Raw genomic sequence first — 22,973 nt, forward strand, 5'->3', positions numbered from 1 at the left:
AAACTTTCAGTCGATTCTAGGTTTCCTAAATTTCGGAAGAACTTACATTCTAAATAACACAGAAAGGGTTAAACCTCTCTACGAATTAATCAAACCTGATTTTAAAACAATTAATTGGACTCAAAAACACACAGAAATGTTGCATTCAACACACGTACAAACTCGTTGGCAATAACACACGTACAAACTCACGTAAACGCACGCAACTTTGAAGGAGAAAAAGTACCAATAGCTTATTAATCACATCTGTACACACAAGCAGAAATGAAATTCACTTCTACAGAAAAAGTTCTGACAGCGGTTCAAACTGCAGTAGCAAAAGAGAGAGCCCTCGCACAGGGTAAGCACGTAATGGTCGTTACTCCTGTACCTGCCTTAGAGGCAGTAACAAAGGCGAGCATTCCAAATGCTAAAGCCTTTTATCCAAGATGGATACAATGGGTTCATTCTCTTGCTGCAGCAGACGTTGAATACGTTTTTGACCCCTATTTAAAAACACAATAATTTCTACAAGATGAACAAGAATGTCCTCTGCCTACTGATATTCTGCCTCTAGAACAGTATGAATGTATCATTTATACTGACGGATCAGCACAGCCCGCTGTTGGGGGTAAACAAGATTATAGTGCTGCATGCACGATCATTAAAGGTCGCTGGCGAGATGGCAAATTCCGACCTATGGACACTAAAACTCAATCTCTAGGAGATTGTACAGCTCAGTGAGCTGACCTACAAGCATTCAAGATGTTCCTTGAAAATACTGATCGCGAATTCCCCACACTCATAGTGTGCGATTTCTATTACTGGGTACAATCTTACAATGAATACTTGCAGAACTGGGTTCAAAACGGTTTCAAAGATGCAAAAGGTGGCACAATCAAGCATAAGTTGGTTTGGGAACAGGTAGTTCAGTTACCACAAGAACTACAAAAGACTCACGTGATACATACACTGAGTCATCAACGTAATGGTGTTCAGGTTGCAGGGAATACATTAGCTGTTGAAGCCGCGAAGGCAGCTGTGCAAACGGCTTCCGTAGCTGCAATCACTCATTCAAAAACTAAAATAGACGGCAAAATAATGCTAGCTGTCAATGCCACAAGCAAAGGCAACGGTGCAGTGTTACCTCAAAACTATCCACTCAAATACTCATACATAATTGATACAAACTCTGTTCCTTTTGCTTGAATTCCTGGAGTGGGGGATAAAGTAATTCCAAACAGGAAACGTAGAGTAGCTTTTATTTATTTATTTTATTTTTAAGGTTTTATATAGCGCGAACAAGACTCTTGTGAGTATCAGAGTGCTTTACATGACAAGTAGAAATATATACAGCATATATTACGATATAGTGAACCACGAAATAAGTAAGTAATACATACATCTAGAACAAGAAAAGGCTGTGCGAGGCTAGTGCAAAACAGCAAAGATAAACGGAACGAATGTAAGCGAAGAGAAGCAAGTAATATAGTATAATGAATAGAACACAGAGTTCACGTGGATTGGGCCATGAGGATAGCTTTCACTTCTCTTTTGAAGGAAGCAGAGGAAGGGTTCATTCTAGTTTCACTGGGCAGAGCGTTCCATATCCTTGAAGCCATACCGGATAAGGACTGGTTATACATTTTTTTCTTGGCAAATTGTTGAGGTTGTACGAGAAGAGTCTTGGCACTCCTGGAAGCTTTGCTGCCCGCTGAGAGCACCAGTTTCTTAGCTAGGTATTGTGGGGAGTTGTGGTTGAGAGCCTTGTGTGTCATACAAGCGATTTTTAAATGAATTCTGGCTTCAAATGGTAGCCAGTTGAGGGCTCTCAGGTCTGAGGATTTGTGGGCGTTTCTCTCTGAACCTGTGATGAGTCTCGCAGCAGAGTTGATCGTGGCTCTTAGCGGGGCTGTCGATGACCTTGGGAGTCCTCATAAGGTTCTTGCTCCGTATTCCAAGCGGGGGATAACTAAGGCTTGAACTCCTGTTTTGAAATCGAAGGCGGGCAGATAGGCCTTTAGTTTTCACTGGATCTTTAGGTGGAAGTTGGCTCCCTTTGTTGAGGCACTGATGTGTTTCAGCATCTTGAGGTTATTGACCAGCGTTACCCCATAGAGATTTTGCTGAGTCGACTATGAGTGGTTGTCCATTGAGATCTGTTAGGTGATCCATCCAGTCCGTGATAGTTTAAGTTTTTTTGGGGGGAGCGATTACAAGGAATTCCGTTTTGAGGGAGTTAAGTTTCAAGTGGTTTTCGGCCAGCCAGATTTGGGTTTTTTGTAGTGTGAAGTTGAGTGATTTGATGTCTTCCAGAGAGTGAATTTTGATGTAAATTTGGGTTCGTCAGCATACATGTGGAAGTGTATCTTGGAGAGGCTTGAGAAGATCAGTGAGGGGTTCCATGAAACGGTTGAATAGGGTGGGAGAGAGGGAGGAGCCTTGAGGAACTCCCAAAGTGACAGCCGAGGAGAAGGACAGGATTGGTTGACCTTGAAACTTTGGGATCTGTTTTGGAGAAAAGAGGCAAACCAGTTAAATACACTTCCAGACAAACCCATTCTGTGTTTCAAGAGATTCAGCAGGTTGTCGTGTTACACAAAGCACATTTGGGAGAGGGTCTGATACATCAGGGGATCTTTGAATCTATACTAGAATTAAAAGAGACGTACTGGTGGCCAGGGATGAATGGTCACATTCACACGTTTGTAATTAACTGCCAAAACTACAACTGAGATCGCAGCAGAGATCACCGCCAGATACCTGACTACAGTGTAGCCAGCCCAGTACAGACACCATTGTTAGACAGCATTAGACTATCTACATGCAGACTTCCCAATGGACGAATGCGGTCCCACAACTATTAGGACATATTCTTTTGGATGTGGTCTAAGCGCTCGGCTGATGCTCAAACTGTTATGAAAGATTTGCGAGTCTTTATCGGCACATGCGCAGTCAGCACGCTACATTCTGACCAGGGTTCTGCATTTAGCTCAAAAGCTTACAAGGAGGCCATGGCCAATCTGGGCGTTGTATTGCTGTATTCTAGTCCATTCCACCCTGAGGGAATTTCGGTATTGGAAAGAAAAAACCGGGACATAAAGCAATCTATAACAGCTAGGGTATTAGGCTCGGGTGGTGGGTGGGTCAAACATCTAATAGGTGTCCAACGTAGTCTTAACAATCTGTCAAGAAGTTCTCTAGGGGGAATCACTCCATATGAAATCCTTTTTGGAACTAGAATGATTGTTGAGGAACTCGATTGTCACATTTCAGTGGTAGAACAAAAACCCTTTAATATCAAAGATCGTTTGGCGGTTTTGCAGGACTTAAATGAAATAAGGAAAAGCCAAAGCAACGTGTTACTGAAGCCAACGACCACTGAAGAGAAACCTCCCGTCCCAGCAAGGCCTGCCTGGATTCCAAAGATTGGGGATCTAGTCAGAGAAAAGATCACGGACAAGAAGGAATTTGGGCCTTCTTACAGGCACCCAGTACCTGTCCTAGCAGTCCACGGATCAAGAACAGTTTTACTAACGCCCCTTGCTGTTAAAAAGGAGAACAGGTTTGTGTCCATCGACCTGGTCAAACTACATCATGTGGCCGATCATAAGTAGTAGGCCAAGTGGACTCCATATGTAGCAGATGCCCGGATCTGGCTACTATCCAAGAGGATCAAACTGAGAGACTCATCACCTTTGAGAAATCTGCAGAGCGAAAAAAAGGACTATGCAACAAAGCAATGGAACTTGTACCTCTTGAGACCCAAATAACAGTTTGTCAAGAAACACCTGTCTACAATGAAATAGCATCTGACTATACAAATATGACAAGTGATCAAGGGGTTCCAGCGATTTCCACGAATCCTGATGCAATTCCTACAATTGACAGAACTGCCGCTGCCTATTTCATTAACTTTGATATGTTTTCCGAGGATCCCAGTGAACCTGAAACAACGCCAGAAAAGAGAACTTTTAAAAAACTAGCAACAGACCTTTTGCATCAATTGGAAAAGACTTATCTGGTTTCACCATGGATTGAACTTTGGATTGTGTTGGGTGTACTGTTTCTTCTACTTTGTTTAACTCTTGTATTTACCTTGGGAATAGTAATAACTGGAAGATATGTTAAAAAGGGGAGAGTAAATAAGAACATCAACTTACTCCTTAAACCACACAAATCATCTCATCGTGAACAAAGAGACTTGTCGTTAGTGAACATCACAGACGTTCCTATACCAGGTGGTATAACTTGGGACAGAACTGATTATGACGCATTCTGGCCATATCTTTCCTTGGACTCACCGTATTGCTGCACTGCCCTGCAGAACTTGAATCTCGACCCAGAAGCTGTGTGCGCTTTCCGCTCCCCCTCCGCCGCTGCAGACCATCAGCAGCCGCCGAGTGAGGGAGAGCGAGAGGGTGCGAAACCCCATCTCCCAGCTGCCCTTGCACCGGGACCGGAAGGGTGACAGAGAACCAGCGCGCCAGGCGGCGCTTAAGAACAAGCCTCCACATCGGTGGAGTGAGGGACGCATTCTGCCATATCTTTCCTTGGACTCACCGTATTGCTGCACTGCCCTGCAGAACTTGAATCTCGACCCCGGACCTGTGTGCGCTTTCTGCTCCCCCTCCGCCGCTGCAGACCATCAGCAGCCGCCGAGTGAGGGAGAGCGAGAGGGCGCCAAACCACATCTCCCAGCTGCCCTTGCACCGGGACCGGAAGGGTGACAGAGAACCAGCGTGCCAGGCGGCGCTTAAGAACAAGCCTCCACATCGGTGGAGCGAGGGACGCATTCTGGCTATATCTTTCCTTGGACTCACCGTATTGCTGCACTGCCCTGCAGAACTTGAATCTCGACACCGGACCTGTGTGCGCTTTCCGCTCCCCCTCCGCCGCTGCAGACCATCAGCAGCCGCCGAGTGAGGGAGAGCGAGAGGGTGCGAAACCACAGCTCCCAGCTGCCCTTGCACCGGGACCGGAAGGGTGACAGAGAACCAGCGCGCCAGGCGGCGCTTAAAAACAAGCCTCCACACCCGCGTCGCGGGAGCACCGGGCGAAGCCCGGGCAAAGGGCGGGCCCTCTACGGCCCTCAGAGGCCAGAAGAGGCTGAGCTGGGCCACCCCCCTAACTGCACCTCTACAACAAAGAAGGTATTTACCTGAAGCCATTTGACATCCAAATCATTATCTACTGTATGTGGCCGGTCCATCCTCAGCATCAACTAAAGATCACCTAATTTCCAGGGGCAATCCATTCCTTTTTTTGATCTTGAGCAACATGAGAAAGGTCACCAAAACGACCAGGATGCCCAATCTAAGGTCAAACACTAAATTGAAGGCGGCTGCCCCTCAATCTGTCCCTACACTCACTGCAATTGATATAATGTTGCAGCAAACCATAGGGGCAGTCTCAACTGCAATAGCCAACACAGAAAGGAGGATGTCCCTACCACCGACAATACTTGCCCTTGACTCGCAAGATGTAGCCACTAATCCTCTGGTAACCACCATAGATGCCACTGATGATTTAGACTTAAGCCTTGGTGTCACCTCTTCCTTTGCTGAGCTCCCTTGTGCCCAGGCCCCGACTGAGCTAATAGGGGATATAGAAATCTCTCAGACTAACTTGAGTACTTTACGGGATGGGGAGAGGTTGAACTCAAACTCAAGCAGCTTAATGGCAAAAAAAACTAGTGATGCCTCCGCACATAAGAAAAGGGAAAAAAAAGGGGACCGAACACTTTGACAAACCACAATTTAGTTGCTCCAATCCCCAATTCGACATCAGGAATACCTTGCTGGGTAACAAATATGGTAGCTGACCTCAAGGCAGACCTTGAAGATACGATCATAGCCCATATTAAACCACTCATGACAAAAATTGACAGATTGACGTCCCTAATAAACAACAAAGGGATGGGTCCTACCAGGCAAGTTGCAAATGAGGGTTTATTAAACAAAGGGGCAACACAAGGGGGCACGGTTAATAACACTTCAAATGATAAGGTCACAACAGCTATTTAACTCCAAGGTAATAAACCAAAGGATGCAATACAAGTTAACACTATGACTGGGAAGAAAGTCCTCGCGCCCTCGAACCCTAGTGCACCTACTCCCACCCTACAGGCCCAATCGCAGCAAGGTCTTGGATTGTGAAATGCTATACCCCTAGCTGATAAAACTGGCCAACATCCCAAGAAAAGTACAATCACAGACACTACACAAATAAACAACCAAGCAGAGAAGGCAAAATTGACACGCTTTAGGACAATTAATCTTCCGCCTGAAGCCCTTCCCTTCGTGCTTGTACTAACCGGTGTGCCATCCATGAGGGAGGGGAAAAAGGAAACAGAAACTGAACTAAAGAATAAATGTGTTCAATGGCTACAGCTAAACAGACCCTTACCCCCTAATATTTCTGGAGAAATACTAACGGTCAGACGAGGGGAATGGATAGGCAGAAGTATTAAAACTATAGCAGGGGATGTAATAACTGTTAATTTTAGAGACATGGCTGCGGTGGAATATATATGCAATGCACCCTCTTCTGGAACTAATACACAGATCCACCCTCTACACCTTTCATATTTTTATCCAACTATACACCAAAGGCAAATACCAAGAAATCGAATTCCCATGAGCAGAGGATACCAGCAAGTATCCCAACAAAGGCTCCCACAATGGCAATCCCCTTGGCAAGGTATCCACAATTTTGATCCTTTCCTAACACAGTACGCACACTGGAATAGGTTCTGCACACTAGATGAGGTGGACTGACTCAAATTTGAGGGAACCAATACTCCGCCATTGGACCCGAGGTTGGATATGGAAGGGAATATTCCAATGGAAACTATAACTGCATGCACCCCCCCCTATCCCCACATTAGAGTCTAGTAATGCCCTGGCCAAATCTTTTCCAGCGACCATGCCTCCAAGTGAAGCTCTGGACCCCCGGAATAACAATAACAATAGCTATGATCCTAAGGGTGCACTAACGATCCTTAGCTGGAACCTAGCAGGTATCCACCGGAAATTGGGGTCACCCGAGTGGAACTCTTTGGTGGAGGCGCATAAAATCTGCTTGTTCCAGGAGACCTGGAGCGTAGAGCCACTCCATCGTGTTGGTTATGTCACATATTTTGTGCCTGCGGAAAAACATAAAAATGGTAAGGGACGCCCTTCGGGGGGTTTGCTTACCTGGGTAAGCATCTCCCTCAATTGCTGCGTAAAATCTAAGCAGATTAATTGTCCAGATATCTTAGGACTATCTCTAAAAGGTTCGTGCAGGGGGCCAACACTTGATTTGTTCAATATTTATGTCAGAGGCACTAAACATGGGTCTATGTCCCCGATTGTAACCATCCTTGAAACAGAACTAAGAGAAAACACTAAGGGTGCTCAAACCTTAGTTGCGGGAGACTTTAATTGTACCTATGAGCCACTCTCATCAGATGACATTCTGGATTTGGGTGAGGATGACATCAGAAGGGGCATTCCAGCCCTAACTATTCCCCCGATCAAAAGATGGCCCCATAGTGCGATCCAGTTAAATGCTCTTACATTGGAGTTTGGTCTAAGAGCTGCAAATGGCCGCACACCATCGGATCTCCCGGGTGCTGATACATATAATAGAGTCAATCATACCTCGAGGATCGCTTACATCCTGTTAGATCTCAAGCTATGGGGACTAGTTAAAGATATGGTAGTCTTACCCACAGTAGAAAGCAATCACAATTTGCTTTCTCTATCGTTAACAAACCTTTGGCCCAATGAACCAGCTGAAAACCCCCCTAAACATCCTTACAAAACTTCTGTTTCTACCTGGGGGAGACGTTTAAAGTGGAATAAAATCTCCACTGATTTAGTCAAACTTAAAACAATAAACAAACTACTTGCGACTTCTCAAATGGAACTGGATACCATTGATCCAACCCAGGTAACAGGAAGGGCGACATCTATTTTTGAAAACACTCTTAGGTCCATAGGGAATATATTCCTAAAAAAGGGGTGTGAGGGGAGGAACATGGCATCCCGTAGCTCTAGGGGTAAGCATGATTGGTATACATCTGCATGCAGACATGCCAAATCCCTATTGATTGAGGCTGTCAAAGGCAAATCCCAACCTAAGATACAGGAAGCCAGGAAAAAGCACAAGCGAACATTGACCAGAGCAAAAAAGGAGTGGGAAGAAGTGTTCTGGTGCACCTTAAAAGAGGCAAGTGTTAAGAAAGATCCAAGGTGATTCTGGGATACAATCAGAACCAGAAACAGACCAGATAGTGACCTTATAACATGCAATATCACCAGCCAAGCATGGGTCAACCACTTTTCCAAACTATACACCCGCCAACCTGGCCATAACACTTTAGACATTCCCAAGGAAGACCAGGGACGGGAAGTAGCTCCTATTGAGACCCAAAAAGCCTGGGATGCAGATCCAATAGATTCAGACTTCTCGATAAAAGAAGTAGAGTAGGCCATTAGTACCATCATGCCCCAAAAGGCACCTGGTCCTGATGGCATTCCAGGGGATCTCTTGCGATCAGACATCCCGTCATGGGGGAAATTTATTCACTGCCTACTCATTGCCATCTGTAGGGGTGCACCAATTCCCACATCTTGGAAAGGGGCGGAGGTCGTCCCTATGTTTAAAAAGGGCGCTAGGGACGACCAGTCCAACTATAGGCCTATAAGCTTGTTGGATATAAGCCAAAAGGTGGTCGGAAAGATACTGCTGATTAGAATATTGGACTGGATTAACGACAATAACATCCTCTCTGATTATCAGGCAGGATTTAGAGCTGGTACTGGCACAATTGAACAAGCATTTAGATTGATGCTAGTGTACTGGAAGGTGGTGGTTATAGGCAAGGGCAGTCTTTATCTCGCATTCATCGATTTAAAGACTGCCTTTGACCTTGTACCTAGAGAGACCCTTTGGAGAGTTCTTGTCGATTTGGGGATACCGCCTTATATTCTATCGCTACTTGTTAGGCTCCACGACAATAGCTTTGCCCAAATTAGATGGGGCACCGGGGGGGGGGGGGGAACCAGCAGCATTCCAGTGGAGAGAGGGGTTCGCCAGGGATGTGTTCTAGCTCCCACCCTCTTTTCTTTGTACATCAATGGAGTGGTTGAGCACCTGCTGAAAGACCCTTCTGATGAACCATCCCTGACCGGGGAGCGTATCCCCACCCTCCTCTTTGCTGATGATAAGCTCCTCCTGTCCAAATCCCCAATGGGTCTCCAAAAACTTCTCAACAACTTCCAGACCTTTTGTGTAGAACGGGGCCTGGTAATCAATACCGATAAAACTAAATATCTTGTAATGAATCCCCCCAAAAAGACTGTACGCCCCCCTAAGTTGAATGGTATACCTTTGGGGAGGGTTGACGTATTTGATTTGGTTGGGTTTGTCGCACAATATGCACTGGGCTCCCCACCTAGATAAAATGTTGTTAGCCCATAAGAGGGTAACTGGGGCCCTCTTGAAGGAACAACGATCTTGTGCCTTAAGACCTATAGCCTCTGTCCTCGACATCTATACAGCAAGGGGAGTTAGCTCCTCTCTGTATGGGGCAGAGCTATGGGGCTCATGCAAAATCAATGAAGTGACAAGATCCGAGAGGAAGTTTTGCAGGGCAATTATGTCACTTCCCCAAGGCACTCCCATGACTCCATTAATGCTCGATCTTGGTTGGCGATCTATCGAAGACCTAGCAAAGTTCCGGCCCCTTCTTCTATGGGCCCGGTTGTGGCGAGTCCCAGAGCTCGCCAACTATGCGAAAGGCCTTTCTGAAATAATGTCTTTACCAGGATGGCATAAAATCAAGTGGTTAAGAGACATGAAATCCCTCCTATATGATTTGGGCTTAAGTGAAGCCTGGACTAACAAGACAGCTCCACCAAAGGCAACACTTAAGACCCTGTATTGGAACTGGATTATGAGCAAAAGAAGTACCAATTGCACACTGGGCAGACTGACGGAGGCCTTCTTGAGATTCAAGGACTTGCCAATTCGGGAACTCTATTTAGACATCATTGAGAAACCATTTGACAAGTCTCTGTACTTCAAATTTAGAACTGGAACTCTTCCTCTGCATACTTTTACATCTCGGTGGAAACCGCCAGCTCAGACTATAGAGTTCTGCCCCTCGTGCCCACTCATTCAGGAGACAGTGGCACATTTCATGTTTGAGTGCCAGGAGTATGCCCGACCAAGACGAAAATGGCTTAAACAACTGTGCCGCTTGCTGGGGACTAGACACCATGCCGAGGCATTGCGCATTCTAATGTCAGATCCACGTCCACTGTATGCTTGCACCCTTTCAAAATTGTTATCTTGGGCCTGGTGTATTAGATGCAAAAGGCTTAAAGAAAATGTTTAATTCTCTTTTAAATTAAATATCTTTGATATGCTTATTTTACTGGAATACTACAAATTTTAAGCTTGATATAACTAAATTGTTGTATTTTCTATTATATTCTAATGAATTTGTGTACTTTTTATGAAGCTTTTATGATAAATTTTATCGAAATAAAGCCTTTTTGACTTGACTTGACTTGACTTGATTATGACATCCTTGGTCCTGCAGAGCTGTTGAAGATTCTACACCAATTCAAGGTGTGACTTCGTTTCATCTAGTACCTTTTCTGATGATTGGGACTTTGAGACTGTTAATAATATGATGTCAGACTTTGAAATGTCTGCAAAATTTACGATTCATGAATACTTATAGGTTCATCGGATTACAAACAAATGTATTGTAATAATCACTCTGGTCATCATTTCTTGCATAATTCTGCAAATCCTAGAAATGTATTAACTTATAACCAATGGGAATATTGTCCCTACGGCACCAAAGAGTAGCTCAAAGACATTTTATAACAAATTTCCGTACTTTTCAGGTTTTAATGTTTCAAATCCAGAAACATTTTACTTTAAAAATGTTACAATCACTCTGCCTATGACCATTTTCCATTTTCAGTATTGCTTAAAACATATACCAGCAGGCCTATATGAAATTTTGAGTAAAGAATACATCAAGACATCCTTGGATTTACCTTATGTACACAAATCTTGGAGTGGGGGAAAGTAGTGTTTCTTAGTGGTACAAATTGGAAAAACACACTAAGCGGTTCACTCATATGTCGGGATATTAATTTACACAGGGCCTGCGATGGTTCCACATATAACTTATCCTGCCACCTGCAAGGTTCACCAGCTGCGGTGATTGATCCAATTTTTAGGCAACTTTCTAATGGAAGTTATATTGTGTTGAATGATCACAGCTGCTGCGGCATGTTGCCACGAATAGCCTATCTTGTAACTGTGTCAGCCAGGGTCACTTGCTATATGCAAGTATTGTTTCCTAAAACAAAAGACAGACGGGGAGTCGCCATTATAGCCTTCACTGAACATCTCTTCTATACGAATTGATACTTTAAGCAGACTGAAAGCCATTCTTTTACAGAAAACAGTGCCACTGACGTCGGCCAAAGAGACGTATAATCTGCAAGTTGCAAGGACTTCTGCAGAGATACATGCCCTTTTAACAACAAACTGCCCTAAACATTTATCGGAAATGTTAGGTCATATCTTAAACATGTCTGATATGAGTGATATTGTACATGTATTTAAGACAGTTTTTTCGGGACTGTGGGCACCTTTTCAAGCAGTCCTAGGCATATTTCCAAACTTCGTGCACTCGGTGTTTGGCAGACTGCCTCTCGTTTTGGGGCTTGCAGCAGAGATACTATTTTTGCTCCTTCTGCTCGGATATGGCAAGCCAACTCACCAACGACGCCCAGATCACCTTGGAGAACACTCTTCTGGCGATGAGGTGTCGTGAGCGCATAATCCAAATGTTGAGATTAATTTGTTTAAGAGAATTGAATACCACATGGTTTCTAGCATTCAGACCAATATGGCAAGATTGCATCTTACCTGTTCTATGATGCCTGCTATGTGGAGAGGAATGAGTGCTAGACATCTGTCTGACACTCCCATCAGTCATGCCAATGGAAGTTGATACTTGACCAGTAACGTCTCATGCACTGTGTTGTCTCTTGCGGCTACCAATCCTGATGACGGCATTCATTGACATCTCACAGACGCAACATGCTAATGGTGAGGTACGAGGAACAACAGGCGCACAGGTACCATCTACTTCGAAAATTGCTAATGCGACTGACGGTGATGGTTCACATCTATGTGCGGTTAATCTGCTGAACGAGGTACTCCAACTTTTACCTACAATGGTAGACACATTCTTTACAGACTTAGAAGACTTGATGTTTTCTCCAAGCCCTAACACTGACTTTTGATTTGGCACGCAGTGTGCTGAGAGACTCTGAATTCGACCTTCATTTTTCAAAACAAAGTTCTAACTTTGGGACTTTATTTTTCCTATGATTAATTTTTGTTTTTCCAAATTCTTATTTTTTCATTTTTTGGCACCAAGTAATCTGCTTAAAGTAGAACTATTCATAGAGAACTAGATTTCTTTGATAGACTTCCAAGAGACAATAATTGACCTTGTCCTCATACAAACAGTTCATATAATCTGCTCGACTTTTTTTCTGTATTGAAGAGCCATTTCATAAATGTATTTTCGTGATTCATTCGGATAGCATTTTCAAATGTCAAAAATATATGCTGTGTATGAAACATTGCTTTGAAATGCATACAGCACAAATGCTCTTTTTCATGTACAGCCAATGCATTTTTATGTATTTTGTGTGGGTTTTAAAGCATCATGTTTAGATATGTTTTTATGTGATTATAACTTAGTAATGTCATACATAATAAAGTGGAGTGGGTGTTGTGTGGCGTTTTAGGGTCCAAGTGAATTTTCCCGATTCATGCCCTTATATAGGTACAATTCACATTGCCCTTATATAGGCATAGAAATCAAGTCCTTATTTAGACATACCCCATTCAGACCAAATACAGGCATGGCTACTTCCACTCATGCCAAACGTCACAACGATTTCTTGGAAAATCGGCTTAAGCAGTTAGGGAACTTCCCCTTGCTAGAATATTGATTTGTCCAAGAACTCATGTACTTTGCAAAGAACAACTATTCCCTAGGGGTTCTTTCCTGACGTTATTATGCCCGACTTAATGTCAAACTATGGCATTCCTAGACACCTTCAAGGTGTAAATATACCTCCACTTGCTCTAGCGAGACACAGTGGTTTGGAGCAGTTCGACTATCTACTTGCCCGACGGAGCTCGCTACAGCAAGTGCCGACGGAAGCCGACCCTCCAGCTGACGCACTGATCAGGAAGCTATCTCTTCTCCTGCTGAGAATCCAGCTCCAGTGTTTCCAAGCTCCCCTTGCGGGGTGTTGGGAAATCGAGTCCCGAGACAGAGATACCAGACCTCCTTCATTCTAACTAAGGTATGGAGCTGGTTAGAACCTAGAGAAATCTTGGATAGATTCTTGGCAAAGAAAACGAAACCTAGCTACACAATACTTACTTCTTCCCTCATACTAGACTTAGGTCAGGTACATTGAACTTGGCGTATTTCAGAAGCACCAGTTGAGTATTTTAGCCTGTGTATTTATGTATGTATTTTTAAATGGCTTGGAAACCATACAATGCTCTTACAGTATTATTTTATAATACTATTCTCACTGTACACATTATACTTTGCAGTCTGCTTAACAATTGTAGCAGTTCACTTTTCTTGTATGAGAAAGAAGACTGTTCAAAAAACCTTTTTATTGGAAATGCCCGTCTCTCCATTTCTCTACAAACTCTGTTGAAACGAAGCATGCAGGATTGACTGAATGAAGTACTTATCTATTGTTTCCGCCACTTTAGAGATATGTTTCTTATTCTTAGAAAACAAAGTTGTCATGTTTATGCGGTTGTCAGAAACTAATCCCTTCTTGTGAATTTGAGAAAGTTTCTAGTGACCTCTGAGCTAGCTGGCACTCAGTATTAAGTTTAGTATATTCGATAGAGACTTAGTCGACCTCAGTCCTACGACTAATCTACAGGATATATTATTCCAATGCACAGAGCCTATTGGGAATATAGGAACTACGCTACAGCAGTAGCAATCTACTTCCCATTTATGTAGCAACAGACAGCACAGCATGCCTACCAGAGATGGCGTAGGGTCAGAAACAGTACATTGGTAAATAGGTGTTAGAAAGGCGATCCCGGGGGAGGCAGAAGATGTCTGACTGACCACCCCTAGGTCCACCCCTCCGTCCAGAAGTATCCGAGCGTTATCGAGAGGCCTCCTGGGTGAGGGTCCTCTCCAAGAATCGTACAGCAGAGTAACCACACCACTACAAATGACACCACACAAGAGGATAAGTTCTTAGGCTTTATCAAGAATAACGGTTGCTTGTCTTCAGCGATATGTACAGGCAGATCGAGGGATCTGAAAAGTCTCGTAAATAAGGGACAGGGTAGCGGGACAGTCTCAGTACTGGTGAAGGAAGGGATACCCTGCGCACAGCTCTCAATCCTCGAGCCGGGGGGTTCCGAGAGGTCGAGCCGCGGCAGCGCCAGCAGGACTCGACAGGTGGTCTTTTAATGAAGAGGGGGCCACGGCAGCGCCAGCAGGCCTAGGTGATTTCAGCAAAGATGGGCAGCGGCAGAGCCAGCAGGCTCCAAAGATGGTTCAGCGAAGATGGACCGCGGCAGCGCCAGCAGGCTCCAAAGATGGTTCAGCGAAGATGGACAGCGGCAGCGCCAGCAGGCTCCAAAGATGGTTCAGCGAAGATGGACCGCGGCAGCGCCAGCAGGCTCCAAATATGGTTCAGCGAAGATGGATCGCGGCAGCGCCAGTAGGCTCCAAAGATGGTTCAGCGAAGATGGACCGCGGCAGCGCCAGCAGGCTCCAAAGGTAGTTTCAGGATTAGGGTAATGAGTTCTTCTCGGGGTCAGCCGCGACAGCGTCAGCAGGGCTCTTGACTCCAGGATACAACTGGTGTCCTACTCCAGGTCTGGCCCAGATATAGGACTGGAGTCCTTTGATGTCCAGACCCTCGCGCCTGGGGGTCAGAGGGGCCGGGATGGTGGGGTCCAGACACCCAGCAGGGGGTGGAGCCAGCGCCGAGGGAGGACGGAGGGCGATCTATACCAGGCATCCGGGGACGGCTGGAGGGCCATCGAAACTCCCCTCCTCTTGGATATTTTAAACTGTAACCCTACCTCAGAGAATGTCCTTGTTAAGCCTCTGTTTGCTCACAAGAGGAACAGAAACTTAAAGGATAAAATTGTACATTCTAGATTTGGAACAACACAGACAAATAACAGTCTAAGTCAGAGATCCTTGCTGAATAATGTTCCGATACGTGGAACAATTAAATGTTCCTCTTATAAGTCGTGTAATAACATTATTGGAGGTGCTGAATTCGTACATAATGGCTTTGTTACTAGGGCCAAGGATATCTGGAATTGCAAAACGGCAAATGTAGTTTATTTCATTTTATGTTCATGTGGCCTTGGTTATGTCGGAGAAACCTGTAGGCCAATCCAGACACGTTTGACCGAACACAGATCAGCCATTAAAACAAAAAAACTGACAGCACCCTTGGTGAAACATTTTCTCTACAAAAATCATAATTCAGATGACTTCCAATGGCGCATCCTTGAAAAAATAAGAACTCCGGATGGTAAAGGTGGATGCGCCATCAGAAAGAAAAGAGAAGTCTTCTGGATTTTTGTCCTTAATACTTTTAAACAGGGATTAAACAATGAGATTCCGTGGGAGAATGCGATATTTTAAGTAATTTTATCGCACTATGAACAGTATATCATAGCTTGTCTCCACTCTTTGTTAGATCAGCTATATACATCAGATTGCTCCTCACTGACCGTGGGTTTATGCAATCTCGAGTAATTCGACCATGAGCTAGACATTACACAGTCCCTGACAACTTGATGGAAAATTATAAAATAGAAATAGAAATACTATATTGTTATCTGTTGCCCCCTGCACCCCTATAGCCTTTTACTTATTTTCTTGCTATTATTAATTTAATTTCTGGTGTGGTGATTCGAGTTAAAAATTTCTTATAATTTTAATTATTTTCACGTCTTAGTTTGTTTATATAAATTCACAACAAGTTCCTTACTTCGATTTGACCATCCGCTCGATTATTATGTTAAGCGCACTGGCGCTTTAAAGATCCAAGGTCGCGAATCATGTGACCATTTACAAGGTGGTTTTAAAGGAAGCTAATTACTACCGCAGTTGAGAATTTTTCTAACGGTCACAGAACGCTGACTGGCCTCTTCGGCAGTTACTATCGAGAACGCCGGCTGAGCCCTGCTATTTACTTTCTATCGGTAAGGAACGCTTTAGAGAATTGTTCGAAACCGAGTAATTCGGTTTGAAATGGAGTTCGTTAAGTTAATTTTATAGAATACTTATTTGAGATAATTATTGGCTGTATATAATTTTGTTGTATACAGAATTACACGGAACGAGAGGCAGGATACAGATTAGTCTTTGCCGAGCCGACGAACTTTGCGTCCCCCTACATGAATAATTATCGTGCGGGTAGAATAAACAAATGCCACGTGTACGTTTAAGCCGTAAGTGTTGCCTTTTATTCCGTTAAGCAACCGGTTAAGAGTAGCTCAGGTTATACGGTTCGTGTTCAATAATGAATATCTTCTTTCCTTGTCTTGGGGCCTTTGCCTGGCATCTGTAGGTTTGTCGTAAGGAAAAGAAGAAAAGGAAAAGGGCTTTTTACGAGACGAAAAGCGTCTTTCGATTCCATTTGGTTGCATATCAAGCAGCTTTATGAATCCTCTCTTTTATCGATAGGTAAGCATTTCTCTTTTCATTAGGGAAGCTGTACTGTGTCCTCTAAATGGATAGTCAGATTGGACTCAATACAGGTACTGACAGTTACCGTTTTTTTCCTCACCCAGGATAATCGTAAATTACACATACAGTGGAAATTTTAGATGCTTGTTCTGGAAGCAGGCATTGAGTAACCATACTATTGATGGTCGAATAATAGTTTTTAAGTCTTAGGCGAGTATATCTAACGTTATGATATAATGGACCTGATGGATAGTACATTAAGGAATACAGTGCTTATACTACCATTTAGTTTTTATAGGTCTCAAGGAATTGTGATATAATGACTGCTCACTCTCCTTAGAATTATATTCTGGAAAATAAACGATCTTCGGCTATCCCTGAAATCTAGACATTTATCTGTTAGTATCACTGTGGATCCACATATGTCATACATTTAAAAGAGCTAATTTATAGCTTATGAGACCAGTGTGAATTCTCTTTTCTCGAATAGATATAGCAACTGCTCAAATATATATATATAAGCTTTGTAACTTGTTTAGTGAATACCATATGCTATAGTTAGCAGGGAGGTTTGAATTATGTATATTGTGATTAAATGCCAAATAATGAAACGGTTTGTAATGTTTGTGTAATTATGTTGTCTTTATAAATAATTGAATGTTTATATATTTCTTATGTTGATTTAATTATATATTTCAGAAATATATGTGTGGCTCCTGATGAAGGCGTTGGTTCAAGCGCCGAAACGCGCGTCGAGATAGTATTGATTGCCACTCTCTCCTTTTGTGTTTGTAATAATCTGTATTATTTTTCAGAAAATATTGAGTGCCACTTTTCCATCTTGTGGTTATTTTTAATTGTATGATTTATTTTTAATATTGTAATAATTTGTTTATTGATTTTTTTATATACATTTTGTACATTCGCAATATGCTTTTAAAAGAAATATCATTAAAAAGAATATAATTTTTAATAACTATGTGGTTTCGTTGTTTGGTAACTGTTTCCTCCCTGGCTTGGTATTATTGATGAGAAATTATTCACACTGTTTATTTTCCTGTCCCATGAATTATCGAATTTTAACAGGGGGTCCTTGTTGTTTACATTATAGGTGTCCAGACACCCAGCAGGGGGGTAGAGCCAGCTCCCAGTGAGGCCGGAGGGCGATCGATACCAGGCGTCCGGGGACGGCTGGAGGGCCATCGAAACTCTCCTCCTCTTGGATCCGTTGAGTGGCCACTCTACCAACAGGGGGGATCTTGGTGCCTCGATGTCGGGGCTTCGCTGGGGCCTTGGCCGGGGCCGAGGCCACGTGCTCGGGACGTGATGGGCCCAAGATGGAGTCGGGCGAGGCCTCGTGCTCGGAACTTGATGGGCCCCAGATGGAGTCGGGCCTGTAGGGGCGGTCCGGAGTGGCAGCCGGACCGGCAGTGTTGGGACGTGCAGGGTTCGCCGTGTTCCAGGGGGGAGAGCCGTGGTTGGCCAGGGTGGTTGCTCTCATCGGTAGTTCGTGTAGGGTCGTGCCAAGGGGGCGACCGTGGCTCGATGGAGGCCCGATGTCGTCCTGGGCCCGCCATGCGGGAGGGGTAGGACCACGCCATGAGCCCGGGTCCAACAATAGGTTTTGATGGAAAACAAACTGATGAGTAAGATTTTAAATGAAGAAGCTGCTGTGATAGACGGCAAAACACCCATGTCAAAACATCAGCAGTAGGACAATGGTTCAGGGAATGATAATGGTAGATTTATTTACACGTCTGTGCAGTGCGTGTCACTTAATGTTCTTTTCTTCCACTCTCATGAGATGGTTTTACAAGGGAACTCTGAGCTCACTGAGTGTGGAGCTTCCACGAATCTCAGAGACAGGCCGTTCCAAAGACGGTAACAGAGAAGGTTGAAAGATCTGAGTCTTGATCCTGGCAGATGGACTGGTGATCCCTGAGGGGGTATAGTTGGTCTGTGTGTTGCCACAGCTGTCCAGGGGGTGTAAGAAAATGTCAGCAATTTGTGGAGGGCCCTCTTTTGGGTGAGAACGACCCAGCTTCATGCACTACGGACTAGAGGGTTTGTGTCTGCGCAGGATGAGTTACATTCTGATAGCAAAATGGAGGACCTTGTCCAAAGCGGATAGATGTTACCAAGGATCAACATCTTCAGTTACGACAGATAGGGAAAGTCCATTTACCTCGAGGTGCTTGAAAAGCGTTCTGCACTCTGCTGGTGCAGGCTGGCTGTTTATTCTCTAGTTGGCATTTGCCAGGGGATGTTCAGATACAGTGGTTGAATCAAACCTCGGAGCAGCACTTGTAGCGTTGACTCTTGGAGTCTTGTAGTGTGTGGTGGATGCCCAATGTCTCAATGCTCTACGGAGCTCAGAAAATTCAGACTCTCCTTCATCACAGAGCTCGACCTCTGGGGCTTGACCAGTTGAACTGCAATAAAGAAGATGACCTGGACCAGTTCTACCTCTCCCGACCTTTGAATTGATCATTGCCTGCCTGGAAGGAAGATCTGCACAAGGCACAGCTGACCGAAGCCCTGCCTGGAAGGAAGATCTGCACAAGGCACAGCTGACAGAAGCCCCCGTCTGGAAGGAAGATCTGCAAAAGGTGCAGCTGACTGACGTCCTGTCTAGAAAGAAAGATCTGCACAAGGCACAGTTGACATAAGCCCCCGCCTGGAAGGAAGATCTGCACAGGGCACAGCTGACAAAGGTCCTGCCTGGAAGGAAGATCCGCTCAAGACGCAGCTGACAGAAGCCCCACCTGGAAGGAAGATCCGCTCAAGACGCAGCTGACGGAGGTCTTGCCTGGAAGGAAGATCCGCTCAAGACGCAGCTGACAGAAGACCCTGCCTGGGAGAAAGATCTGCACAGGGCACAGCTGAGAGAAGACCTGTCTAGAAAGGAAGATTCGCACAAGGCGCAGCTGACAGAGGTCTTGCCTGGAATGAAGATCTGCACAGGGCACAGCTGACGGAAGGTCTGCCTGGTGGTGACCTCAAAGCAGTGAGAGACCCACAAACCACAAGATCCTTGAAGCCCAGCTAGCCAGACTGGACGCAATGTACATTAAAGGCCTGATTTAGATTTCAGCGGATTGTTTATTCCATCACAAATGTTAATGTTAATGTTAATGTTATAGTGATTTGTATAGCGCGCGGCTGCCCCAGCCAAGGGGCGTCCCGGCGCTGCAAGCAGACAGAATGAAGAGAGTTGGAGGTGCAGAGAGAAGAAAAAAAATTATAGGAAGAGATGAGTTTTGACAGCCTTTCTGAAGGCAAAAAGGTCCTGCATACCACGGATAGCTTCGGGAAGGCTATTCCATAGCTTGGCAGCTAGGAAGCTAAAGGATCGGCCGCCTACTCTGGCCAGTTTGGTGCGGGGGATAATCGCGAGGTGTTGTCCCTCTGAGCGGAGCGACCTCCTCGGAATGTATTCTGACAGGAGGGGGCACAACATTGGGGGGGAGGCGGTTTTAAGGATTTTAAAAGCTAGACACAGTGCCTTAAACTGGATCCTTTTACCCACCGGAAGCCAATACAATTTTTTCAAGGCTCCGGATACCGAGGAATGGCGGGGGAGACCTACCAGGGCCCTGGCTGCCGCATTCTGGACTCTCTGCAGTCTGGTGGTTTCGGTGAGATTTGCCCCCAGTAAGAGAGAGCTGGCATAATCCAGTCTAGTAAGAATGGTCGCCTGAACAATTAGCTGGCGAGTGCGGCAGTCAAAGAACTTCACAATAGGTCTGATGTTACGTAAAATGCCGAAGCAAGTGGCAGCCACTTTTTTAGTATGATGAGTGAACTTCAGTGCAGAGTCCACCCAGACTCCCAGATTTTTAACGCATTCTTTTGGCTCGGGAGGTTGGCCTAGTACTTCAGTGTGACAGGTATCCTGCCCGACCCATTAAAAATGCATTAGATCCTGTGGCAATTATAATAAGGCAGACAGGATATCTGTCACGTTTTGATAATGCCTTGATGTAGTTTGCAGAGTTTTACTCAGCGGAACTCCACGAAGTGCCAGGGAAACTCCGCCGCACTCTGCAGACTTCTGCTAGTGGCAGAGTTTGTTAAGTTGCGCTGCTCTCACTGATTTTTAGTGCCAGGAGTTTAACCCCCACTGTAAAATCAGCACGAACAGCACTACGCGTCGTGTCGGAGGGCGATGCTGCTTTCTGCCACTCTAATTGATATTCTAATCGAATGGCAGCTTCATCAACGAGAATGGCAGATTTTAACACTCTGAGTGGTCGCGACCTGCCGCGACGTACCGCAATGAGAAATCTCGCAAGGAGGAGGTCTAGCGTGTTATATTTTATCACAAGTGCTTGCCACCTTACCGGTGGCGAACCGCTTGAGAAAAGAATTCCGTTCTGCATGGAGTTTTTTGGACCAACTCCGCACAGAGTGCGGAGTGGGCAAAACTTTTCGAGGTCTGCCGGCAGAGCGTAATTCTTCACCTAACCCTAGTTTTGAGGCAATAATCTGTTGGACAAACTCCTAACTAGGCCCTTTGTCTGCAATAAGTGTTGTAGTAGTGAGATCCATGTCCTTGTGAGTATGAGACAGTTATATGACTTCTATCAATCAATCAATCAATCAATCATAGCATTTGTATAGCGCGCTACTCACCCGGAGGGTCTCAAGGCGCTTGGGGGAGGGGTGTCTGCTACTGCTCGAACAGCCAGGTCTTGAGTTGCAGTACAAAAGGGGGTGGTGATGGACGGAGCATCTGAATCAATCAAACACTCACACCCAGTCAAAAGATCTGGGTTTAATCCATCACCGTTCTTTAGCCCACTCTGCCACCCCAGTTCAGACACGGCTATATGCAAATCAGTCTGACCCTGTGCCTCATGGGAACCCGTTTTATGTGGGGAGCCACCGGAAGATCTTGCGTAGCATGTGTAGGATGTTGAAGCATGACGAGGAGACGGCGTTGACTTGTCTGGTCATCGAGAGGGAGGAGTCTAGGATGAAGCCCAGGTTGCGTGCGTGGTCCGTTGGTTTGGGTGCGCTGCCCATGGCCGGGGGCCACCAGGAGTCGTCCCAGGCGGAGGGTGATGATCCCTGGATGAGGAATTCCGTCTTATCTGAGTTCAGTTTCAGGTGGCTGTTCGTCATCTACTCGGCTACGTCTTTCATCCCTTCGTGTAGGTTGGTTCTGGCGGTGGCGGGGTCGTTGGTGAGGAAGAGGATCAACTGAGTGTTGTCAGCGTAGGAGATGATGTTGAGGTTGTGTTGGCGTGCGATGGCCGCGAGGGGACTCATGTAGACGTTGAAGAGGGTAGGGCTGAGCGATGATCCTTGTGGTACGCTGCAGATGACTTTGGTGGCCTCGGATCTGAACGGGGGGAGGCGGACTCTCTGTGTTCTTCCGGTGAGGAAGGAGATGATCCACTCCAGTGCCTTCTCCTGGATTCCGATGTCGATAAGGCGCTGCACTAGGGTGCGGTGGAAGACAGTGTCGAGCGCTGCGGAGAGGTCCAGGAGGATGAGTGCCGCTGTTTCCCCGTTGTCGAGCAGGGCTCGGATGTCGTCAGTGGCTGCGATGAGGGTGGTCTCGGTGCTGTGGTTGGCTCTGAAACCGGACTGCGAGTGGTCGAGGGATCCATTCGTCTCGAGGAAGGCGGCCAGCTGTCTGTTGACTGTCTTCTCGATGACTTTGGCAGGGAAAGGAAGGAGCGAGATGGGAAGGATAGTTTTTTAGGTCGGTGGGGTCCGCTGATGGTTTCTTCAGTAGGGCACTGAGTTCGGCGTGCTTTCAGCTCTCTGGGAAGGTGGCGGTGTCAAAGGAGGTGTTGAAGATGTCTCGGAGGTGGGGTGCAATGATGGAGTCGGCCTTGTTGAAGACGTGGCGAGGGCAGGGGTCGGTTGGTGATCCGGAGTGGATGGTGTTCATCGTGCGGATGGTGTCTTCGGTGCTGACCAGGGTCCAGGCGTGGATGGTGGTGGTGGGGGGCATTGGTGGGGTCATAAGGTGCGTCGGCTGTGTGCTGAAGCTGTTGTGTATGTCTGCGATCTTGCTGTGGAAGAACGAGGCGAAGAACGAGGAAGAACTTCTGATGAACCCCACAGAGTGAGTGTGCAGCCAGAGGGCAGTAGGGTGGCCGAAGGACATACAATAAGGTAAACTTGAATATGAGAAATATGGAAAGGTAGAAATGCCGCATCACCTGTG

The sequence above is a fragment of the Lissotriton vulgaris genome, chromosome 1_1 (genome assembly GCF_964263255.1).
Source record: "Lissotriton vulgaris chromosome 1_1, aLisVul1.2, whole genome shotgun sequence".
Lineage (NCBI taxonomy): Eukaryota > Metazoa > Chordata > Amphibia > Caudata > Salamandridae > Lissotriton > Lissotriton vulgaris.